This window comes from Galleria mellonella, unplaced genomic scaffold (assembly GCF_026898425.1).
Source record: "Galleria mellonella isolate WM207_F2 unplaced genomic scaffold, CSIRO_AGI_GalMel_v1 utg172, whole genome shotgun sequence".
NCBI classification, from domain to species: domain Eukaryota; kingdom Metazoa; phylum Arthropoda; class Insecta; order Lepidoptera; family Pyralidae; genus Galleria; species Galleria mellonella.
In genome coordinates this window covers 376,547-394,689 of record NW_026442015.1, presented here as the reverse complement: position 1 = coordinate 394,689, position 18,143 = coordinate 376,547, and the positions used below count along the sequence as shown (strand labels likewise).

General features: G+C 30.6%; 1 protein-coding gene across 1 annotated transcript in view; it reads right to left on the bottom strand.

Moving 5' to 3' along the window:
• Window positions 1-15,432, bottom strand: part of LOC113514215 (ABC transporter G family member 23) — a 95,483-nt gene extending 80,051 nt beyond the window's left edge. The window contains exon 1 of the mRNA XM_026898231.3: window positions 15,116-15,432. The gene's annotated coding sequence lies outside the window, so the exon portion shown is untranslated. The remainder of the gene's footprint in view (window positions 1-15,115) is intronic.
• Between the last annotated feature and the right edge of the window lie 2,711 nt (window positions 15,433-18,143).

Below are 18,143 nucleotides of genomic sequence, written 5' to 3'. Positions count from 1 at the left end.
TCACGCCATATCCCACCCTTCACACCAAAACACAGCCATGCAAACACAACTGCTTCACGATTGAAACACGAATGGGACAGAGGTACCCAAGCAATCGACTTTTGTACAAAGTCTCCTTCTGGTAATGATGAATTATGTACATCAGTAGGCACATAGTATTTAGAAGATATTAAATAACTAACCTTACTTCACGAAAGAATCCTTTTTTTAAAACCCTACGCAAAGAAATGATAATGGTAGTGAATTCAAGTTGGATCATCACCGATTACATAAAAAGTCGTTAGCTAAAGTGATAAAAAGACTAACAGCTCTTTTATTGTTATTATTCGCGAAAAGGAATTAATTTTATAACATTTTAGGAACCATATTCATTTTATATTATTACATCGCATGTTGAATAACAAATGTATATAATTATAGTACCGTGATTTAGGTATTAAGTGCCATACACAATTTGGTACATCAATTACCTGGCTTTTAAAGTAGATCTTGGGATACGAGAAATTAAACAACGAACATTTACAGACATAACCCCGCATACTCAGGCCCAAATAAATTCAAACTTAAACTGGCCCGACTTAAATGAAGCCCAGGATTAAATTTTAGTCAGCCACTCTACCATCGCACTCTACCATCAATTTTACTACCCATTGTCTTTTCTGAATACCTTGTGTCAGTTCTACAAAGATTTACGATTCAGTCAATATGTAGGTAATGTGAATCTGCTTAAAGAGCAGCTAAGATTTCGGCTTGCAATCTTCAGCAATCATCATGTTATCATCTGTATATCATTATCTCAAAGAAAAAGATGCTTAATAAGAAATTAAAACGTTCTGTATAATAAAAAAAAACCTATTTCCAGTAACTAGAAAAGACGTGGACAAGAAATAGATATTTGTATTAAAATGTCGGAAAAGGATAAAACAATCTAAAGAGCTAAAGCAAATATTTAGATAATAAAGTCTCGCTTGTGTAGCAGGTGTTAAGTCCACGATAATCACCTATTTAATACCTTTTGGTTTCATATATATGTATATAAAACACATGTAACTGGCATTATCATTATTATGAATTATTATTTATATAATTTGACTCTATACACCTCTAGGTACTTTAATAACGCAATTAAGGGAGCGCGACATAATTACGTGGGTCATTAATGGTTAGTCGTGTTACAGTAATTGTATAAAGTTGTGAAATGCAGTGCCGATTTACAATTGGATTGGACCGCCATGATGGAATAGAGACGACTTTGTAATAGAGCCCGCTGTGGATTATTGCACACCATAACATAATAAATAAAAAACAGCCAACGCCGTATCAGATACGCGTTAATATTATTTATAGCCGTAAGATTTTTTTATATAGAGAAGGTAGCAAACAAGCATACCGCCCGCCAGATGGCAAGCAATTACCTACCGACTACAACATCGTACACGTTGCCGACCCTTATAACTCTTACAAGATCTTGCGTCACTATATTATTTAACTTGGTTACTTTTAGATATCTCGTACGTTGTAATATAAATTGACCAACAATTTTGTACTTTGACTAGTGTTAATTAAAAACCACTATCTTGATTTCATTCATATTTTTCACATTACGTTGTTAAAAAGTTACACTAGATAAATATTGAACTACACTTTTCATCTGAAAAGTATAACCTTCTCTAACTTTAAGAGCATTTGTTGATAATTATTTCGCTTGCAAAGAAAGGGCCTTTTCCTTCGCTAATGACAGCTTTAATCATCATGAAATCAATATTAGACTAACACCATATACATTGCAAAATGGACTATATTGCAATATAGATTCAGAATTACAGACATAACATAATTATAAAAACAAAATACAGGGTAATTGATTATCTCCTTCTATTAGGAGGTGCATAAAAAATGGTTTTATATACCGTGATTCGGGTAATACAAACGTTTTCAAGTTACAACACGTCTTTAACTTCACTAACTGTGATTGCAGATGTTAAGATACTGAACGCAATCATGTTGGAAGTACAATTAAAACATGAGTTGCATACAGATGATTTCTTTACTGTAACGTCAAGGTGAAACGGAACATTTAAAAGTCGTCAAGCATTCGCTGATACTTCGGTGTCTTTAACCGACTTGATGAGACAGAAGTATAAAAAATCTAGATACACAATCAGACACTAAAAAATGGCACTGAAAATAGAACGCATTTACACAATTTTGCATTCATCTCTAACCATACAACGACGTAGTGGCAGCTGCTGTAAAATTTATCGTTCGTAGTCAAACAAGCTAAAATGTTCTTAGTGATTGTGTAATTGTCTTAGTAGTATTTAATCTATAATATAAAAATAAATCGCTGAATGTGTTGCTAAGCGCACATCTCGAGAACAGCTAAACCGATTTCGGTAATTATTTTTTTAGAATATTCCTTGAAGTACGAGGATGGTTCTTACGGCGAGAAAAATTTTAAGAATTGCCTGAAAAAGTCTAAAAATAACATTTTTCTATACTCCCATACAAACGATTCGTAGTAATACTTAAAAGTCATTTTGAACTTTAATACAATACCGTAAAGTTCAAGTGTTAATGGAGAGGTGCCGGAAAGGCAAAACTATTGAGTGACGTAGCACGGCGTGCTTTGTAATTTTTATTTTTTGACATAATATAATTGCTGACATTATTAATTTTCTTTTCCTTTGTTTTACCATTCTAGCTGACCCGGCGTCCCGAATAGCACAATAAGTATTAAAAAAAAATTAAAGAATCGACTGTTAGGTGGTACGATGTTCGCAGTGTCAGCTAATTTACAATAAATATTTGCCTACGCTCAGGTCTTATCTTATAATAATTCTTTTTTTAATTTACCTAATCTTTTGAATGTAACTGAGAATCTTTAAATTTTTTGGATAGATAGATAGATACTCTTTATTGTATCCTCTAAAAGTTTACAATAGTAAACTTAATATAAATATAAACAACTACAATAAATAATCACAATGAGAAAACAATGGGTGACCTTATCGCTAAAAGCGATCTCTTCCAGGCAACCTTTGGATGGAGAGGAGTAATTATAAACAGTTTGTTAGAGGCATAATGAAATTCTATTATTTCTTAATATAGAGATATGATACATGTAATAATGTAAAATATATATCCCTACTCATTATATACACTTATATACTATTTTATATATATATATATATATATACATGAATAATATTAAACTAAATATAAATGAACAGATAAAAGTTATAACTTAAGTAGAGTTTTTCAATATACGAGTATATTATTCCTATTTGTATTATAAATTTATATACTAATTTAGTACATTGCATATCATATTAGGACTAGATCATTATCAATGATCAACTTGGATACAACTTGCATGGACAGTTGCATTCTTGATAACCGGTTTCGGTCATCGACCACTACAACTGCACGTTCTTGCATTAGATATTTTTGACTGATGAATAAAAATAAGGAAATAGTTACGATTGTGTGATTAAGGTGTTTGTTTTGTAATTTCCCTGTAGTTTTATATTTTACGGTTTCTGTTCCTACAGGACTTATCAAATGAAGACTAGACAATTTGAATTGGGTACAACCAATAATTACTTCTGTTTAATAATATTTTTAAAAATTACTTAATTTGTCAAATGTAATCTGAGCATTCTTTTTTCCACAAGTGGTTTTATCCAAATATATTAAAATTATTTGAAATTTTATATCATAATATAGTATAAGACCAGAATATTCAGGTGCTATGTTGTTTGGAAAACCAGAATATTCTTTCTCAGTATTACAAAAAATACCAATACCAATAATTCTGTACTGAATCACTAAAATTCCATGTTACTATCAAATAATTTTTTATTTATTATTTGATCAATGGTCAGTCCACAAAGGCACTATTTATCACTTCAATTCGCTAAAATGCTGACACAAAGTAAGCTCTTAAAGTAAGTTAGCTCTTCGTAAGAATTTTGACATTTTGACATTTTTAATGGGATATATATTAAAGCTACGATTATATTATATACGATTATAATATAATAACCATTATTACAAATGTTTGTATTGTGTGAGAATCGAATTCAGAAGCTAACATATTAGTGAGATAGAAGCTATCAACCCCAAGTTCATGAAAGTATCGTGTAATTTAATACACAAATGCCTACATAGAACAAGCAACTACTATTATAGATTTACGACAATAAGAGAAAACAAGTGTTAGTTAAAAATTTCTCAATAGCGAAATATATTATTCTAGAATAAAAGACAAAATACTATTTATCCTAATTTACATATTTGGATGTTTGTTATACCTCTGTATGTACGAGTATAATATATTTTATACAACTTAAAATGGCAAACAAGCTGACGACCCACCTGATGGAAAGTGTAAACCATCGCCTATAGCCATGAGCAGTACCATGAGTATAACAGCATATCAGAGTATACTTTTTCGCCCATGATACTTTTCATGCATTACCATATATATAAGTAGAACATATCAAATACAGAACAATACACGCTGTCCAGTCAAAAATATACACTTACAATATAAAATTTACAAACTTAACTTTGATTGTAGTAATTATTTATAAGCAAACAAGTACCTAGTGAAGGCTAACCATCCTTTTTTCGTACCCCCATAATGTCACTTGATAACCTCAAAATTATAGTTTAATATAATGTAAAATACCAGATACACACTTATTACTTGTACGAGAAATATTATTTTTTGCACTGGTGAAATATGTTCAACTACCTGTATCCCGTGACATTATCCGGATTAATTATAAAATTTTCCTATCTGTTAAAATTATAATAAGTTTCGAAAAGTGTCAAACTTTTGTAAGGCTGGAATAGACCTATTTAAGTATTTTTTAACGATCACGTGTACATATAATAAAAACATTTTAATAAAGACAGTGAATAAAAGTGCAAGTATTTTTAAAGACTGTCGAAATAATTTGTTAAAAAACACGAATCGCGTCTCCACTTTCTTTGCTCCTAAACTGGTGTAAAAGACGTAGATCAGAAGGCAGTTAAACTTATATAAGATTAGGCGAGTTATATTAGTCGTATGGGTCATATTTAAAAGGGACTGGTTTGAGGTGGTGCTGAACAGGAAGTTTTAGAAGGATATCTCATAATGTTTACCATAGTTTTTATGTATATATTATATATTTTTGATGGGTGAAAATGGTATGGTAACCCCACCTGTGCTAACGGGATACACTGGCGGAGCACCAGTGAAGGGTGATAGATGAGAATGAAAACAGGCCAGTTAGCCCATCATGATGAATTCACCAGAAATTAACCATGTTAGTTTCCAGTAAGAACCGCGAGGAGGTCGACCTGGTTGGGTATATTGCTAGCAATGGGATTCTCAGTCTTCATTACTAACAATCCTTTTCCCCCTATGTATAATAAATACACATATAACATACAAACACTACTTATAATATATATATATATATATATATATATATATATATATATATATATATATATATATATAGGTGTGTGCGTGTGTATTCTTTCTTCTATGTTATTATATTATCTGTGGTTATAGAAAGTTATTATTAGCCTAAGTGCATGAAAGTGTTGAAAGTGTTGTGGATTATTGAAATAAATTTTAACTCATTCATACTAGGATTACTATTATTTTTAAATGATAAGTTAACAATACTTATTGTTTACGAATATTTTCATTTTTTTCAATTTAAAAAATGAATAGGTACTTTAAGACAAATTGGCTACATTTTTTTTGTTTTACCTAGCAAGGGTTCAAGTATCGTGATTTAATTACATAAATTGCAATGTAACCTTTAAATATTATTTTTGTTTCTTAATTATTTAAAAAGCATTAACTCCTCTATTTCCTATAAAAAACGAATAAAAGTTGGGAAGTACCTTCACTTCGTCCTTCCAACACGACCATGTTTTTTTCCGACCTCGACAATAATATGTGTATACCAACTAATAAATAACCTTTAAAAATTTTTTTATTTATTTTGTTTACGTTTTCCTCAATAACCTCAAATGACTAAATAAACTTTTGGAATACTTTTAGGTTCGTGGTGAATCAAATCGTAGTGGTACAGAATAGTTATATTATTCCTAACCACAGTCTTATTATTACTAAATAAAATAAAAGATCGCTATCTAGATATAAATTCCTTTCCTAAAAATGGTCAAATGAGTCACAAAAATGGCCAAATTCATTTTAAATGCGCAATTTGCAAAAAAATAATGTACAGTAAAAAAGTAAAGTAAGTAAGTAAGACTTTTATCGCACAAGCTTTTATATATTATATCTTATCTTACAAATTTAATAAAATTAAAATAGACAATATCTGTACATAAGAGATATTAAAAAAAATATACGCGGGTCACCTAAATAAAAGCAATACAACTATAACTTTTTTTTTTTTTTTCTCTGATTGTCTATTTGTTTGTTCCAGCATCACGCAAAAACTATTAGATTAAATTAAATGTAATTTTAACAGCTGTATTCCTGACGGTTTCCTTAAAATTTGATGTGTGTTATCTTGATACGACATTTAGACACCTCTTCTATTTCCAAAATTTATGCCTACGAAGTTGCGAGTGAAAGCTATGTATTATTAATATTACACTTACAACATTTCTTACGTACGTACGTACGTAAATATATATAATATATAAACAACAAAGAAGTACTACTATAGACAAAATAATAATTCTTTTTTCTTCTCTTTGAGGTACCAACAGCTCTTATTCATTCGGTGATACTACATACAGCCCAATTGTTATAAAATACTTACTTATGTATAATTACATTCTCTAAAATAATCAGATCTTGTCACAGATTACATTCTAGGTAAATAAAATTTCATAATAAGGATAAAATGGATCCCGGTAAGGAGCAAAGAGTGAAAGGCGCGGTTACATAAGCGACCAGTCCGCGACCAGTCTTAACTGGCACAGTGGATATTTGTGTATACAAGTGGAGATTTGTAGGGCTATATTATATATTATTATGTATATATGAGTAGATGAATTAAGAAATCTATGTATGGATAGAGGCCTCGGTTCAATTTAATACATAAAAATTCCGTCTCACGATGTTAATTCACACTTAGGAACTACTTAATAAATAGGAACGGAATTGTTATTTATTTATTTATTTCTTTATAATATACTTACTGATAACATTTCAATTATGAACCCTGTTGGGCACAGCAAGTAGGAGAGAGGAGGATAACACTTTTTCACTTTAGAAATAGTCTAAGGATCTGTTACAATATTATCCAGTCATTAAAATTGTATCACGATAGGTACGTATTTTCTTATAATTATTATTATTCATTATTTTTAGTAATGGGGTCTAACAGCCCCATACTAGCAATATAACTTATCAGGCCGATCTCCACGTAATTGCCTCTGGAAACCACTGTATTTAATTCTTGTCGAATTCATAATGATGAGCCAACTAACATGCAATCATCCTCACCTACCAACTCTTAATGGTATTCCGCAAGTTATCATTATATTTTCTTCAAGGAACTACTATAACTATAAAATACTCAACAGACTTTATTGAAATTTTGTAAATGTATATTACTCCAACTCCAAATTAAGATATAAGATAACTTTTATTCCAATAAGAAAAAATTAACTTTGGGTTGAAAATGTATTGTAATGTAAAAAAATGGAATTAGCGTTATATATATTATTAGTAATTATATATAAATATATATGTGTATTAATGTATATAGTGTTATATATACATTATTTATACAATTTGGAATGGCGAACAAGCTGACGGCCGCTCGATGGAAAGTATCAGTAGATTAGGTGACCAATCGTGTAAATATTATATGAATATGACAGAATACACTGTGACACCCACTGTACCTTTATATATTACAGAGATATAATAATAAAGGTTTGTGTCTGATTGATTTTTTTTAATTTTCTAAGAGTTAACTTAACTGTTTTTACAGATAAGTGAAGTTAATATAGAATGTCTGTTTAAACAGACTGGCTAAACTGCGTAAGACAAGTGATATCGGAATAAATACTTGCATATACTATAGGTATTACATATACCTAACCTATTCTCTTCTAGAGTAAAGAGGTCAACCTGAAGAAGAATGTCTGCACGCATGCAAAGACGCCCCACTGATACGTATTTCCTAATTAGAAATCGCGTGAACCAAAATTGCAAACAATTTGGTTCAGTAGTGCGATTAATAACGTGTTCTTGCAAAACCAGGGTTTCCCGGCGACGCTGTATTAATTCGAATTGCCAATAGCTTGTAATGGCTTGCGGTAGATTATAACCACGTGCAATTTATATGCATTCAATCGCAGATTACGTGACCTGTGATGACTCTGACAGAGACCAGAGGACAGTATCAAAGTCTTTGTTTAGATATAACAAACAATAGATACGTGTAGATACTTAATTAGGTACATTGTTTATCAGAAATATAAATTTTTTTTTTCTTATACAAGTTAGAATGATAAAACAAGTTCTTTTTTAACGCAACTTAAAATAGCTAGCACTAGCTGATGGCCCACCTGATGGAAAGTGTTAACCGTTGCCTACAACCATAAACGGTATCATGGACATAACAAAGTATACTGTTTCGCCCATGATACCCCCCACGCGTTGCCATTCCTGAAGACTAAGGTGTTTACCTCTGCACCCTGTAAATTCACGTTTATTTGATCCTTCGTTCATCAAAATTAATCCATTTTTATCTGATTACCATTCAAGCTAGATAACGTGGTTGTTTTCTGCATAACTAGCTACAATTCATTATACATTGCAATGTAATTAATCTAATTAATGGTAAATAAATGGAAACTATGTAAAAACTTAACTTTCTATCACGCATTTAAATTTAGGGACATAATAAGTACTTGAGTGATACATTTTGTTGTCAACTCATTGTTATAAAAATTAAACTAAATTTAATAATTCATTATATACTCAAGTCCAGCAATAATTGAATAGACAAAAAATTGAACATTAAAAAAATGCGACCTAATTGAAAACGTTCTTTCTTTTTTGAAATTGGTTGAAAAAAGGACCAACGTACAAGCTCGGATGATAAATTATTAAACTTAGAGGAGGTAAAAGAGTTCTACTCATACATATCTGTCAGTAGATTTAGCGCTCTAGGTTTGGTTTTCACCTTATCACGCCTGATCCCGATGGGGAATGTGAAAGTGAGTTTGTTTGCTTGTTACTTTACAGCTCAACTTATCATAATGTTTGATATATAGGTACATAGTATTTGAAATAGAAATGAAATAAACTACTTTTTATCACGAAAGAAACAGTGTAAATCAATTTATTAAATCAGTTAAATAAATACTATTATTTCATGTATATATTTATGAAATAAGAACTACAATGTTATGAATATATTTATGGAATTATAAAATAACGAACAAGATTGATTGTGTTGATCCAAGTGTACTTACGAAGTAATAAAAATTAAAATTGACATCCAACTGATATAAATTTGGAGGTCAGAAGGCGAAAGTACCTATTTCGTTTCCGGATACGAGGGTCGCGCATGACCAGAATTGGGTAACTACGTAATGTCAAGAATAACTCTCTTTCTTGTGACAACAAGTTTTAATTATAAATATAATTAAAAAAGAATATCTACAATTACGAGAAGGTTTCCCGATCGAGGATTTTAAAACTTAAATGTAGGATAAGACGACATCATGGATTTTATAGTCACGTCGTAATAGAAGAGCAAAGTGCAATTACATGAAGATATTATTAAACTTCTATGTACGTCTGAGATATCGACACAGAATATTACAAACTTCTCCGTACAATTACATACATTTTGAATGAACAGCGATAATAACAGAATAAAAACTATTTAAAGAATACTACAAATTATAAATATTAACAATATATACACAGAAAATAAAAAAATAATTACATAAAAGCAAGATAAAGAGGCAGTAATGGGCAGTCTTGTAGCTAAATAATGATCTCTTCCAGGCAACCTTAGGATGGAGAGGAATAATTAAAATTGTATCTGGTCAAGGCGTAATAGAAAAATAATAAGACTAAAAAAGGGAGAAAAAGGTGCTAAAGATAAATTTAAACGCAGTATAAATAATATAAATAATAATATATTTACACATAAAAATAATAAAATACTTATTATAATATACTTACATAAATGGATACAAATCAATAATACATACATATATATCAACTTATATAAAGACAAATATTAGTACCTATATTTGTCTACTGTAATAAGCACTACAACGGAAATGATTTTCTTGAATAGTAATTGCTCTTCTATTATACCGTGATGATAAAATTATATGATAGTCTGAAAAATCGATATCAATTATTTTTAATTTCAACGTACATTTGATGTTTTCTTTACACTTTCATTTTTGTTATTTATTCGTAAATTAAATTAAATTAACTACACCATCACATACTTAATTTAATTCAGTTTTATTGTTATTAGGTATACATAGTCGGTTTCAATAAGACTTAATAAACAGGTAACTATTTTTTGTTGAATTTATCACAGAAATACTAACCCTTTGCAACTAGTAACAAATCGAAACATTCAATCAATCAATTACTCGAATTTCATTGGCGACTACTACTCGACTACAGTTATAACCATCGTGGTTATTTCCAGTGGGATTCGATACGATGGGCTAACTAACCTGCTTTCATTCTCACTTATTATCCCTCACTGGTGCCCCGCTAGCGTACACCGCAAGCGGTGTTACCATTCCATCATCATCCATATCCATAAAATAAGAACTGACTTATAGTCGTTAGTTATTCGTTTGTTTAGATTTTCAATAAGTCCTATTTAAAAAGACCATGTATTGTACCGTGCTTAATTTACAAATATATTAAAGATTAAGGTATACATCAAATTTATCGAGTATCCATAAATACTTGAAATTAAAAATAACTCACTTCCCTATCATATATGAAGTTCCTACATATAAAGTTCAAGATGCTAGGTCAACGGGAAGTGTCCTATAGTTCACTGTGATCAATCACTGTAACCAGTTGTTCACATCAATATGGAAATACGCCAGGTCAACGTATTGTATGGAATTTTTGTTTCCCTACCAACCTTACTTAGTTAGGTACCTAGTTCCTTAAGCGAAAAATATTTGTTAACCAACTGTGCGCCATAAAAATATAGATGTAATAGTATGTTTATTCATTGGTGTCGTTCCAAATGTGAAATGAATTAATAGAAATCTACAAAATTATTTTTTATAAAAAATAAAACTGACGATGAAAAGAACTGAAAACCCAAATACAAAATTTTGTGTACAAATTTTAACTCACGATTTTGTATACGTATAGATATTCATAAATATATTGAGGAACCAATTTAAAATTATATTACCATGATCTTAGCTAATTTCTTTTTTTTCTTCTTAGACGACCATCCAGACCACTTATATTATTTTGTAATATACCTGTTAGGCTATTACATAATTTTATACATGGTAGATAGTGAAATTACATTATCAGAATCATTAACATGATTAAAATAATTAAAATAACAAGTAATTAAGTACAAGAAATCTCATTAAAATATTATGAGTTTGCATTGAAATTTCACTAATTAATTAAGAAACAAGTAAGTTTCTTTAAAAGCGTTGTTGTATGATCATACCTATATAAAAATAAAAATTTGTAATTTATCAACCATCTACCTATTCTAATTAAACTAAATTAATTCAAGCAACGGCGGTAGTCTCGCCGCGCCTGCATTTCTAACAGCTGAAAATTCATATAAAATTCAGATAGACCATCTTCTAAAATGAATAAAATCATGAGTCATAAAAAGTTATTGAAATATGAATTAAATTGCAGCTTTTTTGTAGGGTTACTCTGGAAAGAAATTTCAACAGATGTATATTGGAATTGAGAAATTTCACACTCTCTAATTACAACACTAGCAACATAATAGTTCATATTGTTCTGATAGATGAATATTAGTGTAACTCGCCAATACAAATTATTGCAAATCGATCCCAATTGTAATCTAATTTCTAATTGTATTATAATTTCATAAGTGCAATACAAAGTTGTCATTGACAGTAGATTGGATTAATATTGATATTAAATTCAAGAGTAGACCTGCTAGTTATTTATCATGAAAAATAAAATATAAGTATGTAGGGAATCCTACATAATATATTTAGCAAGCGAGTTAGTTGGTACTGAATTAGTATGAAATTCTGGGCGATGTAATTTTTCTCTTTCTTTTGTGTCAAATTGCAATCTTATGTTTCATAACAAACATATTACAATAATAATGTTTAGTTGGTTAAATCCGAAACGTAGCCGAAATAACCCGATACGACCTCGATATATTTGACCTGAGTAAATATCCCTACAGAGCCTAAGTTACATACAAGAAGCACGCTCTAAGTATATTCATGCATAGCTGCGTAGGCTTTTCTAACTTGTTTTTACCACACAACGGCGGAACCAATCAATATGAGACTTTACGCACACATCGTCGAAGTATGTGTGATTGTAAGTATATCTAACCTACATCGGCCCATACGAAACTACAAATCCATTTTATCGCAAAATAAGAAAACTCCAAAGCAAGGCCCTGCCGATGTTTTCAGAAATTGATAAACCTAGAAAAATAGCAAATTCACGGCTGTTTCTATTAGGGCACATTGCATGAGCTCGGCATATATTGCTCAAAATTGTACTATATTATTACAGCCCAGAAATGAGAAAAAATTAATATTGGACAATCGATCAACTTCACACACTCGACCAGAATAAATGATAGATAAACGAAGGGGTTATCCTTCAATGTAAAATGCGAATGCAATGATTTGGCTGCAATTCATTACATAAAAGAATAAAAAGGTTGTGAAAAAATAAAAGAGGAGAAATACAAGAAAAATTAATGAAGTGATTTGCAACGTGAGTTTAGATGCATTATATATAGCAGGGACCAAGTAAAAGAGCAACGACGTTCTATACAAATATTTTGCTATGGCGTGACCGCAAATGGGTTATTGTGTTTTAAACGCTAATTATATGTAGTTGCATAGAATGTGTGTTTTTTTTCTATCACTAAACTTGGGCTGGAATCGAAACAATATGATCAACACATTGTTTCTCTACATTCATAACAAACTAGAGGTAACGGAGAATCAATACTTGGAGAAGAAATGAACAAAATAGACAAAAAGTATAGCCCTTCCAAATAGCCCATCCAATTAGCCCTTCCAAATTGAAACAAAGGGAAGTTGAACAGCTAACAAATTCAAGTCCAGAACCAAGAAAAAGACTTAACTCGCTACAGGACTCAAAATTCGTAATTGTTGTTACCAAACATAAGCCTTTTGTATTTTTTTAAAGAGGTCTAATTTTGTTAAATATATTGTGCTTGAAGTTACATAATCTTAGTGAACTTACTCATTCTCGATTATTATAAATATTAATTATTGAGACGAATAAAGTTACGTGACACCCACACAATAACGACTGGAAATTTTTGTGGTCTAGGAGGATTTAAATAGGCTGTTTTACTTTAACTCATTTACATGTACCCAGAGCATTAATGTCATTATTTGATATAGTTTATTTGCACATAACGATGTCTTGTTTACACTAAATGGAGTAAAAAGTTAATTCTTAAAAATCAGCTACAAATAACGCATTATTAATTGACTAAACTCGATAGCTACAGTTGCATCCAGTATCATTCCTTCTTTTCTCTCTACACTATATAATGTCTGATTAGGAATATAATATATTTTACTCCTTTTCGTTCACAAAATATCATAAGAAACGGCTATACTAGACTAACCATATACACACACCAACATAAGTGAAGAAAAACTAGAAATAACCTTTTTTTGACCCATTTCCAGAAATAAGGAATTGTTAGATACAATGATAATGGTGACAATCTATCGGCGATTTCAATCATTATTATTACCTCTTTTGCTTCATATTGAATCACTCACCAACAAAAATATTTGGATCCCGATCATAGAAATAAATAACTTTATTCTTATGCCCATACAATATGCCTTAAACTCAAAACTTAACTCAAAATAGAACGGTAGAAACACTGAGCAACATCCAATGAATACTTAGGTATTAAAGATATTATTAAAAAAATACTTGGAAATTAGAAAGCCGGAAATAATCATAAGAAAATATTTAGAAAGAAGGACAAAGCAAAACATAAGAAAAAAGTAATATAGGTTGTATAAACCAATACCTTACTTATATATAAATATATATACTTAAAAATCGGCAATGACACAAGTTACTTTTTAGTATAATGTTTAAAGGCACTATACATGCTATAGACCAGTATATTTAGTGTAAGGCATGAATCATGAGTCAGGTTATTCCAGTGTCCCATATCAATTATACATATAAATCTGTGTTTTATGGACTTAATTATAATTCCTATGAGAAAAATATATCTATATCTATAATAAATATATATATATTTATATATAATATAAGTGCTTTTTAAGAAATGTGAATAATCATAAGTTATGAGTCACTACGTTCCGGATTTAAAATAACGACGTTAAAAGATATTTTACTTCGTTATTATACAATCCAAGTATCTGCTATTTTATATAGACCTGATACTTATATAAGAGCTTGCTTAATTTCTGAAGTTTTATATATTAAACGACTATTTATTCAAATTTTATTCAACAAATAGGCATCTATTACTTACGGAACTAAAATAACAGTAAGTAACTAAAAGCGTCATCTTCAACGAGGCACGAACAGGTAGTGAGCAGTGTGAGCACCATTCATAGCTAGGTCACTTTCTACTCACCTTGATTTCTTACGCCTGCGCCTGTCTTGAGTACGTTAACATTACCACGCAAAACGATGGCATCTCTGTCTTCAGACATTACAATTCACTTTTACTTTTTAAACAAACCCAAAAATAATATAAATATTTCTGTTTACATCTTGTATTCGTGTATAAATATCCTTATTATATAAATTGTATTATATGACTACTTACATAATTAAGCTGTATAACTAGTCTAGACAACTATGTTCATAAATAAAACTTACAGTTTCAAAGCTGTATCCGTTGATCCAAAAAAAAAAATAGAAACAATTTTATAAAGTCACAAATACACAAAACACGTCACGAAATGAAAATTAGGAATTAAAAAGTGATAAAGATAGGTCACTGCCACTCCGATATGGCGCGCAAATTTGCGCCGCACAAACACTCTCTCTTTATTTATTTATTTCTACTTTTTGCATGAATCCCTTTGATTGAAAACAAAAAATATTTTTATGAATGAACTCGATTCGCCACGTACGACACGGACAGTGGCTACGCCGGTTATGCCCACCTATACAATATACATAGACGATTTCTTGTTTACACCTCCACCCCGAGAAACTCGAAACGATCAGCTATCCGATCATAAGAAAATGTTGCAGCCTGAAATGCATTTCCGCATTGTGTTGTGTTCGTTTCAAAATGGCCGTTTAATAGCTATGTACCAACATCGTATTTTGTAGTGGACGTCGACATGTTGCAATAGTTGTCTTGTCCGTTTGCGCAATTTACTATACAGTGCGGGTAGATGCAGGTAAATAAAAACCTCCGTAAACGCAAATTGTTGGTACAACGTATATTTACTGTCATCTAATTTAATAGGCAGTAGGTACATAATCAATGTACAATTATGACTTCCTTTCATTGCAATATACATATAAGTTAATTGATAACTATTTGTCTCCTATAGATTAAAATATAGACATTTCAACAAAACGTCAACTGTTATTTAACGGGCTATTGCATCGTAATTCGTCAGAGAGCTATTGTATGTAAATGATCCACTGTCATTAGAAAAATTAAGGTATTAATTGTTGAGGCAGCGTGTAGATCAATAATATCAATCGATCGAGACAAACAGAAGATTTTTTTATCTTATTTATCTCGGTCGTAAGGAGATCTTACTCACATAAAATGTTTCTTTTGTGATGTGTGTTATGTTAATCACGTATTTGACGACTATTGTCCCACAAATGATTGTTTTATTTATTTATATTTATATATATTTTAAATACATTCATTTTTAACGACATATGCATAACGGAAATTTTTAGAATTATGTTTTTCGTTTCCGACAATTAATTCGACTTCATCTAGAAGCCCTCTGAAGTCCTTCATCTAGAAGAGTGGATACGGCGCTCCGTTATCTTTTAATTTCCTTCTCCTACTCTTACGAAATTCTCCTACTGGAATAATCATTTTTAACTAACTACAAAAAAAGTATTTGGTTCTCAATTAGGTTGTCTTTTTTTATGTTTGCTACTTCATAACTCCGTCATCTATAAACTGATTTTGAAAATTCTATTTTATCTGATATTCTTTCAGATTGGTGTCACAGAAATTTTACTAAATTTGGTTTTTCCATGATTGACTGTGAAACAAAATCTACTTATAAGTTTTGATAATCACACTCGATTTCAAAAGTGGATATGAAAACAACAAAACATAGATCCCTAAATAATAATAGATGTATATTTATGATTTATAATTAGAGTGATGCTCTAGCATATAGAATTATAGAAATATTTTCAATAAAGGGAAATACCACCTTCCCCAGCCATAGCCTTCCATGAGGAATAGTAATGAATCCTAATATAAATCATAGACGTTATACAATAATTATACCAACTCGCGATTTCGTCGCGCGATATGAAAGATAAATAGTCTTAACCTACGTCAGTCTCCTTGCCAAACACTACGTATTTGACAAATTACATGACGATTGGTTACAATGAAGCACCAAGTATTATGAAATATTAATCCCCATTATTAACAAATTCTCCCAGTATCACTTATTTAATACTAGAACACTCATAATCTGCTTTGTTCCATCCATGTTGGGATATTGTTATATACTGTGCCGCTGAAAGCACCCCATTCACCATTTCCCCACATTCTGAGACTATTGAAGTCAAAGTAACTAATAAAAACTGTTACATAATCCAAATTAGACAAAATATTTGTAATCCATTAATTATTTAGAACTCTATTCAGTACGTTATATCCTCTCGCTTCATTTTGTATGCTATGCATCTTTGCCGTACAAGAAATATCAGGCGAAACTATTTCCATTATCTCCAGAAAACGTAACATTGAAATTCTTATCTATTATTCCAATTCATCTTTTACTAGTACTTTTTTTAATGGGTGAAAATGACATGGTAACCCGGCCTGTGCTACCAGTATACACTGGCGAGGCAGCAGTGAGAGATAATAAGTGAGGATGAAGCAGGTCAGTTAGCCCATCAACGACGAATTCAACGATAGTTTCCACGGGGAACCGCGTAGAGGTCGACCTGTTAGGGTATGTTGATAGCAATGGGGACTAACCTCCGCATTACTAACAATCCCTTCCCCCTCCCCTCTTACTACTACTATGCTAGTGCAATCGGATTTCATTTACCCATTTATTCCACACTCAGGTATGGTCAATGAAATCTGTATGTAAAAAACCGTTCAAATGAGAGTTCAATGCACACGCCGCGGGTTTTAAAATTTTATATAGAATTTTGGAATAGTAATTTAAGAAGTTATTCCTAAAAAAACATGAACTTCAATTACGACAAAATCTAAATTATTGAATCGATTTTAATAAAATTTTTATTGAAAAAAGTATATCCTTTTAGATAAAAAAAAAAATCCAAATCGATTTATAAATGACAGAACACTAATAAACATAAAAATATATAACCGAATTGAGAACTTTTTTTAGGTCGATTGAAAATTTACTCAACATATAATTGAAAATTCTGATTACGCTGACATAGGCTATCTTGAGGCAACTGAAGAACTTTGAAACAAATTAGAGAGATAACAAAATGTGTGCATTATAATGTATTCTATTGTTAACGTTTTAGTTTGATATCAGATTACTTTTTAAGTAATCTATTAGAAATATTGAAAATTATTAAATTGGTTAATCTTTATGAGACCCGTATAATTCCAAATCTATACCTACTCTTAAAAAAAAAACACTGAGAATGAATGTCAGTCAGTGTCAAATTGTTGACATTGTTGTTAATGTCAATT